Below are 11565 nucleotides of genomic sequence, written 5' to 3'. Positions count from 1 at the left end.
CTGCAGGGGGTTGGCCTAACCCGAGGGCGCAGGGAATAAGGCATTACCGCCTCATTCCTGATGCGGCTGCGCACAGCAGGTGCCTTTTGAGCAGCACCGGGCTCTTTGGTTTTAAAAGTATTTCGACCGTATTGGATAATGCGCCGGCGGTCACGGTCAACCGTTGGGCGATCGGAGTGTGCGGTTTTTGGGGCCGACCTTTTCTAACCCGTCCTTCCTCGGGGGAAGGCAGCATCGCTGCTTCCATAAATATGGACATGCTGGTCGCCTGGGGGAAACACCTTACTGCCTTCACACTCCTGTCGCAGAGGACAGTACGACTTTACCCCCAGACCGCCTCGTAGCACGATTACTCGTAGTACGGGGTCTCGCTGCTCTTGGTCTGGCTGCTCCCCTTTGGCCTTCCTGGCATAGTTGCACCTTGTGGAACGAAGTTCCAGCCAGTGTAGCCTGCAGGATGATTGCAGCACTGAAGCCCGACCACCACGTCAAGGTGGCAGCTTTAGGTCGGGAATCCCTGAATACCACAAAAAAGAAGGAGTGAAAGATACTAGAAAATGCGGATGGTGGCTTCGGCTGGTCTTTGGAATGGTCCGCGGTAGGCACGTTCGATATTTGGGATTATGTTGAATGAGTGGCTACGTAACTGAATTAGTACAGTATTGCCTTCTTACTCTGCATCACCTTTAGTTTATGTATCACGATGCGATCGTGTGCGAGCGGAACATGTTTTTATGGGTGACGTATTACCGACATATTCCCACATAAATACCCCGTGTTTGTGTACGCCGTCCGTCATCACTAGGGGTTTTCTTTACCAAGTGAGAACTTCTCAGTGGTCTGGATCACAGCCAACTGCAGGCTTCATCCTACGGTGTCCTTTCTTTTTGGCCGAATCATCTGTTTTACGAGGTCCTTGAAAGGAGTCAAGCGAGGGTGCCGTTTCATTGAACAAACTTCGATGCTTTCTTTTTGAACCTAGAGGCCAATATCGCAGAACGGGCGTTAGGTGTGCACTCTGGTCAAGCCAGTCATCCGTTTTTTTCAAACTAATCCTGTTGAAGTTCACGGTTATCTCTTATTTGTTCACTGGTTTAAATCGACGAGTCTTGCAATGAATTCACCTGATACAACTGATGTTTGACATTTTACGAGCAGTTGAGCTTTGGTTTTCGCTGCTCTCACCGACATAGTTTTGTGGCTCGTTACTTAGCGATAGATCCTGCTGGATAGGGGCTATATTCCAAGTTCAGTGTGTGGTTATCACTGAGGTTTTAGAATCAGACACTTACATAGTGATGATGGAGGCAACACATTTCTGTTTCGCAAATACATGAAATTGCAGTTACGGAAGATCAGCCTTACAAGATTGCGGTGCGTAACGTCGACTTTGCTGGTCGTCCTGCTTTGTTAGGAGTGAGCGCTATAAATAGCTTTCACTCCTAACCAGTCGGAATTAGATTAGGCATTCATTTTTTCTGCTGCTTCCATCTAATGCGAAATAAATATCAAAAAATGTATTGCCGCCATTTCGTTAGAAGAAAGAAGCATACATCGTCCATTATTCTCTCCTTGTATTCGTTAGTTAAAGATTGTTCACGTGGAGCGGGTATTTCCGTGCCATCTTTGGATGAGTGAAAAATATCATGCCATGCTACCTGAAGGAAGCATGAGGGCTGGGATACTGCCAAGTTGCCCAAGCCTAGATAGAGAAATCAAAATGCAGAGATCGGGTTCGAACCACAGACATTCGGATCAGTGAATTCGCACTCTAACCACTGAGCCGTTTTGCCCGGATATGAGTACTCACTATTCGGTATTCGGAGCCCAAGAGTTCTCATTGGGTTAGGGTGCGAAGCTACTGGCCGGAAGACACGTAGTTCGTACCCAACCTCAACGTCTCGACTAGTCCTGTCTAGGTTTGGGTAACCTGGCAGTATCTTATCCCTCGTGCTTCTTTCGGGTAGCGTGATAGCTATGCATCGAATAAGTTTTGCAGCTGAATGATTTTTATTTATTCAGTACTGAAGTATTCACTGTCCACTGTTTACGAATGCGGCTACTGGTTCATTAACCATATTTTTGCTTCCACCCATCGTATTCCTTTCGTAATAAATATATCCCTTCGTTGTTTCGTCGTTTAGACGCAAAATATTGCTCAGCAAACTGTACGGGTAAGTCAGTTGGATGTGCATGTCTGTACGTACCACTTCCATCGTCCTTTCTGTCTCCCTCCATTCTACCCCTTCGGTTTTGCTCACTACTGATTCTTGTCTCCCATTCGACCACTAGCTCACTGCTCCATTTACTCAGTTTTTGTGATTACCTGTTCACTGGCTTTCTACCCTTTAAACCTGGTAGTTTGGCTAATTACGTTTTATAGCAGCAATTTTTTGTTCGGTTACACCCCGATTGTTCTCGTAGGTCATTCAGAGTGTTCCTCTTTCTGAACAAGCGAACGTTTTCGAAAAGCTGTGTTAATGTGAGAGCAACTGGAGCACTGGATTTTCCGCGCTCACGAGCCCAACTATCGAATGAACAAGTGTATCGTTTTGCCTTTGTTTTTCTCTTCTCATTTGGTTGATCCCGTAGCTTAGCAACCTGTCAGACTTTATTGTTTATGACTTCGTGGTGCAGTTCATTTGAATAACTAATTTGCAGTTTTCCGGAAACTACCGAGTCCAGCACTTTCCGTCCCCACCTTGTGTGGCCGTCTACATGCTCAGCCGTCCTTGGATGAATTCATCTACCGGTGTTGGTGCATGGCTGCTACTGAGATAGGGACAAATTCACCAACAACTTGTTACATCGAGATAACACGGTACCTGTGATTTAAGCCGTCACGAAGAGCTTGGACCTTACCATGATGTGACGGTTTGCGCATCTCAGCGACCCATTTAGCTATACTGGGGAATGTCCCCTCGACACTCACAGGGTCTCATACCAGTTTGGCCGATGGTTAGAAGTCTGATAAACAGTCTCCTGGTTCTCCAGGTTGGGGGTTGGAACTTGTGGTGGCTTGTTCCGTAGAAATGGTAATGCACTTGCATTTCCCGCCAAGCACCGCTGCATTGCGGTTAGGCTTTTGGGCCAAAGGCTTTGGTTGAGGACCCTAGTCATCCTCCTGTCTAGGTGTGGGCGCCCTGACAGTATCCCAGCTCACGTACAACCATGATACCTACAACAATGATGATGAACACGTACAACTACCTACAACAATGATGATGAAGCACATTCAAACACGATCCTTTTGTATTTTGACCGATTGGTCTCAGTGATCATTTGGCCTGGATTTTGCAAATTTTGGGACCAGCCGTGCAGGCTTATTTCAAATATCAAAGGGAACTTATTCGGCAATCTTTTAATTAAAAAATTGTTTCTGCGTCGAAAATGACTTATTTGTTCCTAGTTTTCGAACATGCTCGTTTGACGATGTACTGTTGATTTAACGACCTTTGTTATACAACACGAAACAGTGGTCAGATGTCTTCAGTGAGACACTCTTTAATACGCTAGTCTTTTGGAAAACAGTCTGCTGGACTCCTAATTTCATAGTTAGAATCTGATACAATACGATCGGATTCGACCTTTAAATAGCGTTATGGTTCCAGACCAATCCTAGTTTAAAGTAGTTAATGACCTCCAACTCAACACTTCCCTTATCCATTTTTGTTTGCTGTCGCGTATAAAAGGAACCTTATATCTGCTTCTAAGAAAAAACGGCCCTTTGGATGTTCCAGAAAGGCTATCCAAACAACCTGGTCTCCAAATTCTTCCTCATAAAATACGCCTCCCTTACAAACGCTGCTTCAGTGGAGCGAAACATCTGCGGGCCCAAGAAATGCTGATATTTCTGTAGCTTAGTAAGCTCTCGGTGAAACAGGTCATCTGGTTTTCTCGTGTTTATCTTCTGCTGCCTGTAAAATTCGAGTACCAATTCATCTTTATTTCCAATCCAAAGTGGCTAACCGATGTGAAAATAGCGCAGCCTCTGTCGCTGTTTGCCACTCTTGTGTGTCATAATTCTTGTTTTACGGGAAACGGGCTGGCAACTGGATAGTAACGAAGTCAATATATTAGGTATTGGCGAAATACACTCATTTGCCAATTACTTTGATGCTAACGATAGTTTCGGTTGAAGCTCTTGTTTATGACATTCCTTGACTTAATGTACTATGGAAAGGCTATCTCGTGTTTTTGTTGACACCACGTAAGTGAAACCGGTATCTCTTTCTTCATAGAATACAGCACTTGTATGATTGCTGTTTAGGGGTTTTCGGAAACCACATGAGTATGTGTTGCATCCAAAATATTACCTTTTGCCTTGGCAAATAAAGGCAAATGTTGGGCGCTCACTAAAGAGGTATTAGTTGGACCTAAATGGGGACCATATGTAAATGTCTGTAAATGGTGAACTTTCTAAGGTTGCCAGCTGTTTTGTCCATATGATAGGTTAGCGAAGGACTACGTGATCATCTACACTGAAAAGTCTACTGTAATCATTCTTTCATGGTAAATTCCCTCAATCACATGAACTTATGGGGAATGATCACACTTATGCTAGTTGAAGAAAGGTTCTGGATTCAGCTATCCTGGGTTTCGGGAAACAGATCAATGGTTAGTGAACCGACGGATGCGGCTGTATCACGCGGCCACTGGCGGCCTTCTTCAAAGCTATCGCTTTAGCTGCTTGGATCTCAATCCCTGCCATACCGCACAAACAAACACTTGAGATTGTTGAACTGCTTGGGCCAGCGCCTCCAAGGCGTGGATCTCATCCCCTTATTAACCTTATCCTTGGTGAACGAAGCTGTAGCAGCTGGACCTGCCGCACTTCGGTGCACGATTTGTGAGCCGAATCACTGGTTGAGCGGCGGTCAAAGTTTTAATAGCTAGAACCACGGTTTGGGGGCTGAAAAGCTGAACTGAATATACTAATGAATGTACCAAACGTTCGAATGAACTGGCAACAAAGAATTGTCTTGACACTCACTTACTTATTGACTTGAAAGACCCTAATGGTCTAATGGACGAACAACACTGGAACAGCATCTGACTCTTACCATGCAAGGCGGATAAGTTCAATCAAAGGAATGAATCCAGTTCAACAGGATAATGCAACACTGTTACGCTAACTCAGGCACGTCATTTAGGATGGAGCGTGTGGGAAGATCCTTAGAGTGAAGTTCGGGTTTCACAGTCCCAATATGAAGCACTCCAATACTATAGAAGAGGCATTTGAGACACTCACGTGTGATTAATTGACCCAATACGGCTTCCCTCGCATGATACGTACTAATTTCTCCCCAATTTGTAGTAAGCTGACGCAGCACTATTTTGATGACTATTCGACCGCTTTTTTGTGGGTTCGTGCCTCTGTGCACTTATTTATGATTTGATATATCACATTCCAAAGTGCACAGCAGACAGTAAGCCTCATCAACCGATAGGAATCCACTGATATGTTGGATCAGGTGCGATTTAGTTCTGGATAATTTTGTCAATAAAGCTTGTTTAACTAAGTCAGGGGTGGTAACATTGCTCCCATTTCAAATGAAGTTTATTGCATTTCGTTTGACTGATTCACTTACCTCTTTAATTCTAGGTCTAGATAGATTTCCTTCCATTCACGTTTCTTTCCATGGCGTGATGATTTCGCACATGGATTTTCGCTAGCTGGTGGCGGTGGTCTATGCTCTTCACGTGACTAACTGTCCTATCCCCGTGACCGTCATCGCTTATTGAGTGAGGTTGTTAAGTGGACACGTGGATGGCAAGACGTGGACACAACATCATAGCACGTGCGGGTAGCCGTTGTTAAGGCATGGGTGATGTTGTTCTTGTAGTTGGGCGATGAGTATCCTATCGGTTCCCTTTTTCTCGATGTAACTAATCTCAATCTGGGTTCGTGCGTTCAAGTAAGTGTGCCACATCCTTTCTCCATCGTTGTTTTAGAATACTAAGTGGGTATATTGAGTAAAGCAGTAACCGTAACTTTTCTTTTACTTCTGTTAAAATTAGCTTGATTGAATTAAATAATCGTATCAGTCACTTGCCACGTCTTTTTGACGCACAGCTGTAATAGAACGGCTACAGAACAGAAAGATTGCTCATTACCTGATGCGCAGGTGAAGAGAAGATTGGTAGCGCAAATTTTAATGTTGACCGTTCGATATGTTACAAAATGGGGAAAATCGGTAGATTTTTCAAGAGGGGTAAAAAGCTACCCAGCTCAGTATGGAAATCAACGACTGTGAAGTTGGTTTTGATGGCTCGCAATCCTGTTTCATGTTACAACTATAGTGACCCGCCGTAAGCTAGTCACATTCGCCTTCTCTGGCAATGCTTTGGAATATAGGTAGCTCGGGCGCACTGCTTGGTTGTTGGTCTGTTTGCCGAGCTTGACAGTTGGACTGTAAATGTTTAATCAACGGCGGTGACACTGTCAGTGCGGGTTTGAGTGGCTGAATTCATCCTCTTCTGCCTGGGTTTGTATGGTTTTTAAACAGCATTAGGCAGCTCTGAAATGATCGGTTGGTCCCGAGGTGGTCTTCGCGCAGTTTGGTTGGCCATTTGTGAATATGAATTGGTCTCACTGTATAGGATCTCTTTGGTTCGTTGGGTGCATTTAATCCGACAGTTCCGTTCTTCTGTTGTAAGTGGACCGTTTCCTTGGTTTGCGGTCTGAATTTGTTCAGTTGATTGGTTGATTCAGAGGCCTTCCGTTTTTTTAGCAGTTTTCCTTTAAACCCATTGGTCCGTTCGCTGTCGTTGGGCTTCTTGATTTCCAGTGTGACTCAAAGTTTCGTGACTGTGTGGTTCTTTTGCTCCTACTGGCTGATAGACTGGGTCAATGTCGGTGTGTTAATGGATTGATTTTTGTGTGGAGTGCCACGCCTCGGCAAACTGCCGCTCCTGTTTTACTCTTGCGTGAGCAAGTATTTGGGCATCTTCCCAATTGAACTTGTGTCCTCAGTCCTCGTGGATTGAGACAAGTGACATTGGGTCATGTCTTCTGGCAAGCTTGTGTTCGTGTATTCTGATCGCAAGCTTCCTTCCAGTTTGGACAACGTAGTGTTTCTCGCAGTCGTTACAGTTGCGTTTGTAGACCACGTTCGTCTTCTTCACTGCATCCAACCTTCCCTTTGGTTTCGAGAGAGTTCTCAACGTGTTTGCAAGCTTGAAGGCGACTGTATTTCCATGTTGCTGTATATGTCATGCAGTTATTTCCGCAGCGTAATCTTCCTCTGTTCTGGTTATGTTGACAAATGAGCTTGCCGTCGGTTACGTAAGCACCCGTATATGAAATTCCTCGGGTAGCCATTAGTTCGGAATGTCTCAAAGTTTTCGCTCCTTTTCTTCGCCTCTGTTGTGTTGCAATTCTTCTCGATCCGATTGAATAGGGTTCGAACACAGCTTCATTTGTGACAGTTCGGATGGTTGCTGTAGTAGTTCAGAATATGGTCTGTTTGCGTTTCCTTCTGGTGTACTTCAGTTTGCGGTTGGCCGTTTGTTTTCTCTGTGATGAAAGTATCTAGGAGCACCAATTTGTTGTTTCCTCCGTTCCCATTGTGAAGTGGATTTCGAGGAACATTTTCATCAGTTAATTGGCTCTCGATAATTCATTTTTCTTTACAGTACCACATGTGTTATCCACATATCGCAACCATATTTTCGGTTTGATGCTCGCTGACACAGTCCGCTCCAGTTTCTGCATTGTGATTTCCGCGATGAATCCAAAGATTGGTGCCCCCATTGGCGTTCATAATATTCTTAGTTGAACTCAAAGTAGTTGTCATGCACAGATATATTAGTTCGTATGTTTCATCTCTCCCGAGCGTTGCGTTGATGTTTCTGAGGTTGTCATGGAGTAGAGAGTTAGCTTTGTCGATGTATTCCGCTTCCTTCAGAATGACTCATTTTTCCTATGTCAGCTGGCAAGATGGTGATGGTTTCGTCCACTTTGAAACTACCTATTGTTCTTTCTTCTTCAGTAGATAAAGCGTTTCGCGTGATTGCTGGGGCAACGGTCTGACGTATCTCTTGCTGGGTTTCTTCATGGGGGCCGCTGGATTTGAGGGTCGCTTCGAGACTGGTCGAATATTCTAGATTGCCGGCATCCTTGAAATTGAAACTAAGCCCTTTAATAAGCACATTTTCCTCCGCTGCCATGAGTTGTCTTCTGGAGAGGTTTCTGGTCCATGCTTCGTTGTTGGTGTGCTCGGTTGGCTCCACTATTGCATAGAACTGCGCCCCATTATGGCTCGCTTTTTCTCAGTAGTACCAACCGATCAATTCAGAACTATCAGATACCTTTTAGAAACTATATAAGCACAGGTGGAAGAGGAGAAATGAACCCACTCAACCTCGCACTGAAGATGCCCACCTCGATTGGTGATGAAACGTTTGCAAACCAGCTGCCATGCTCAGCGAACAGACCAACAACCGAACATTCACTTTCTGTTCCGGATACAACTAGTTTGAAGATAGATTACTTTTTACAATCCAGTCAGCCACACGAGCTCGAGATAAGTCAGGGGTTTGAGCACCTGTTTCGGGGCAACTCGTTCACAGCTCGATACGTTGGTTAGCATCCGTCATGTTGATCGAAGTTCGCAAACATTCCTCTGTGGATGCAGTATAATGATTTACCGATGTTGTTGCTGAGTATTTAATAATTACTTCACAGTCGATTACCGTGAAAGGTGTTCAGTTATTATCTCGCCCGTAAATACCGTGAGCTTGAGATATGACCCGAATTGAGAGGAAGCCCAATTTCCGGCAGACGTGATCAGGCTATCAATTTGGAATAGACCGGTGCACCTTTACGGCACAAAGCCGTAATCCATCTACATAATTAGGACTCTAGATCTGAATTTGACCCAGAAAAACAGCTGTTCAGGTTGGCTTGACACAGAATTGCCAAGAAAGCGCATTAACAATCTGGACTGTGGCGCTGCTGTGCATAATTTTTCTACACTTTCATGTCTATGTTCCTTCCGAGCACGTCAGTTTTCGTATCGGTTTTTATTTTTGCCGCATAGTGACTGCGGCGGTTGGAAAGCTTACGAGCACACGGTTGTCTCCAGAAACGCATTTCGTGTGAGGCTCATGTCACATATCGCTCGACGTGCCTCAGTTTACAGTGATCAGATAGGATGGGCCACATCCCACCAAAAGAAGAATTTAGCATATTTACAATATTAACTGTGGTTTAGTGATGTGTGCAAGCTAAAACGACAACATTGTAGCAGACTGATACGAATACTAACCTGCCACGTCCGAAGAATGCTATCCGTGGTCATTCTTGGAGTGCATACGATCTGATACTCTTTTCTAGAGCTTTTCAAGGTTACCTGTCTTAGTCTCAGTGTATCGCTGCATTCAATACTGAATGGTTCCGTCCAACTGAATATCGAAACATCCGTTAAGTCCATCGCATATGTCATCAGTTATTCGTTAAATGGAGTGATCAAGTGAACAATGGTGAAGTCAAGTAATTTTTGATAGGCAAATCTGATGGGGGCTTGTGAAGCTGCCAAACGAATTTCCAATTTATTGAAGTATGTCGAGTATGACTCGGGTGGGTTTATCGATTGTTGATCAGGTGATTGATCTGTTCGCAGGCTATTGCCTCCCGTCAACAGCACCAAGTCGTTATTCAAAGTCGTTGTGTAGGTGAACAGAGACTCGCATGGAGACGCTATAAAGGGATTTGTTTGTATCGGACTTTAGGATCTATATGTAACCTTCTTCCAGGATACTGAAGTTGCTTCACACAGTCTTGAGAGATAGGGAAAGAATTTAGGCGAAGTGTCGATATGATGTCAATGCACGAATCTGCAAGGCTTGGGTCGCGTTTGCTAACTTGAGGCACCTATCCAAACAATGCGGTATATCCCTGAATTTCAAGGGACACGTGCATCAAGCCACAGTACGAGCTGTTTTGCTGTAGCGCTGTGATACTTGGCCCGTTAGAGCAGCGGAGCTATGACTTCTTCATGTCTTCAACAACCGGTATCTCAGAACAATAACTCGTGTGGGTTGGTATCGGGCATCGAAATAGAATGACCATCTTGATTAATGAACGCCTCGATCGATGGGCCGAATACTCTGGACACCTGATGTCACCCAACTGGAGCCCACAGTTGAGGTAGAACCCTGGACCGTGAACGTGGAACGCCCTACGGCCTCGAAAGCTTATGACTTCATATTTCCTCTCAAAAGCCACTTAGCTTCTGGTTCGGATGACCTTCCACCCGCATTGTTCAGGGTTGCAGGTGAAGTCCTCAGTCAGCATTTATCTGATCTGTTTGCCTGCACTTGGGAAAAGGAGACTGTTTCAAACTACTGGCGAGTCGGTGATAGTGCGCATTATTGAGTGCGGTAACCGCATGAGGGTGAGCTTGACCGCGATCTTAACGAGGCTGTTGGCGTCACTTGTGCTGCATAGGCTTAAGTGGCTAGTGAAACACTGGCTCCAGAGCAGCAAGCGGAATTCCGGCCTGGCATGGGTTGCATTGACCAAAACTTCACACTACGTCAGGTGCAAGAATAACAACATACGTGCAAACGAACCACAATTGTAGTGATCCTGGATTCCCAAGGCGCATTCCACCCGATTGACCTGTTTGCCTTCCTTTAAACGCCCATCAACGTGTGCCCTTGGCTGTTTGCGGATTTCTCTCTATTCGCAGACGACCGGGCATGTGAGAGTATACAATGAACTCTCCGGAAGCTTACGTAGACAGCTTGGTGTCCTTCAGTGGTACCCACTCTCTCCATTCCTATTTACTGTCATGATCAACGACATAATGTGACAAATTCTGGAAGGTCTTCAAAATCTGGTGTTCAAACGGAATCTGAGAAAAACCTTGTCGTCCCGGAATGCACATGATATTGCTCTCCTTTTCGAAGAGGAGAAGGTGCAGGTGTTCACGGATGAATTGACAAGTCAGTCAATTCTTTGGCACGCACTTTGCACCCACAAAGCATATGGTCATGCTCCTCGAACACGCCATCTGCAATCCAGGGAGAGACACTTAAGTTGTGGGGCGTTTTGCGTATCTTCGAAGTTGTGTTAGTTCCGGTTGTAGTGAGGTGAATGCATGAATCTGTATGGCTCGGGTGACGTCTGCTAATTTGAGTTACCTATGGCTTCAAAGGGGTGTATCCCTGATTCTTATGGGACGCGTGTATCGAGCTACAGTCTTGTTGTACCGCTGTGAGATTTGGCCTGTTCGAGCAGCGGAACTGAGACTTCCTCAGGTATTGGGAATATCGGTATCCCTAAAACTCCACATCTTTATGTGTGTTAATGAACTGGCGAATGCTGAACCATCGTTTGCCAAAGAGAGTACTGTCTATCGTTTTCAGCTGAAGCAATGATGGAGTGGGATATTAAAGAGGATTGGAAACTTTTCGGTGCTCTCAGTGCTGCTTGCCTTTTAGGATGGGGACCATATAATCCCCACTGCACCTGGTTAGAGACGCTTTAATATATGGCGTCTTGTTGTCAGTTCCTAACCAAGTTGCTTCAAACAATGTCTAGAGGTGTAGGCACCT

This window comes from Opisthorchis viverrini (assembly GCF_000715545.1).
Source record: "Opisthorchis viverrini unplaced genomic scaffold opera_v5_103, whole genome shotgun sequence".
Classification (NCBI taxonomy): domain Eukaryota; kingdom Metazoa; phylum Platyhelminthes; class Trematoda; order Opisthorchiida; family Opisthorchiidae; genus Opisthorchis; species Opisthorchis viverrini.
This window is presented reverse-complemented; position numbering follows the sequence as displayed.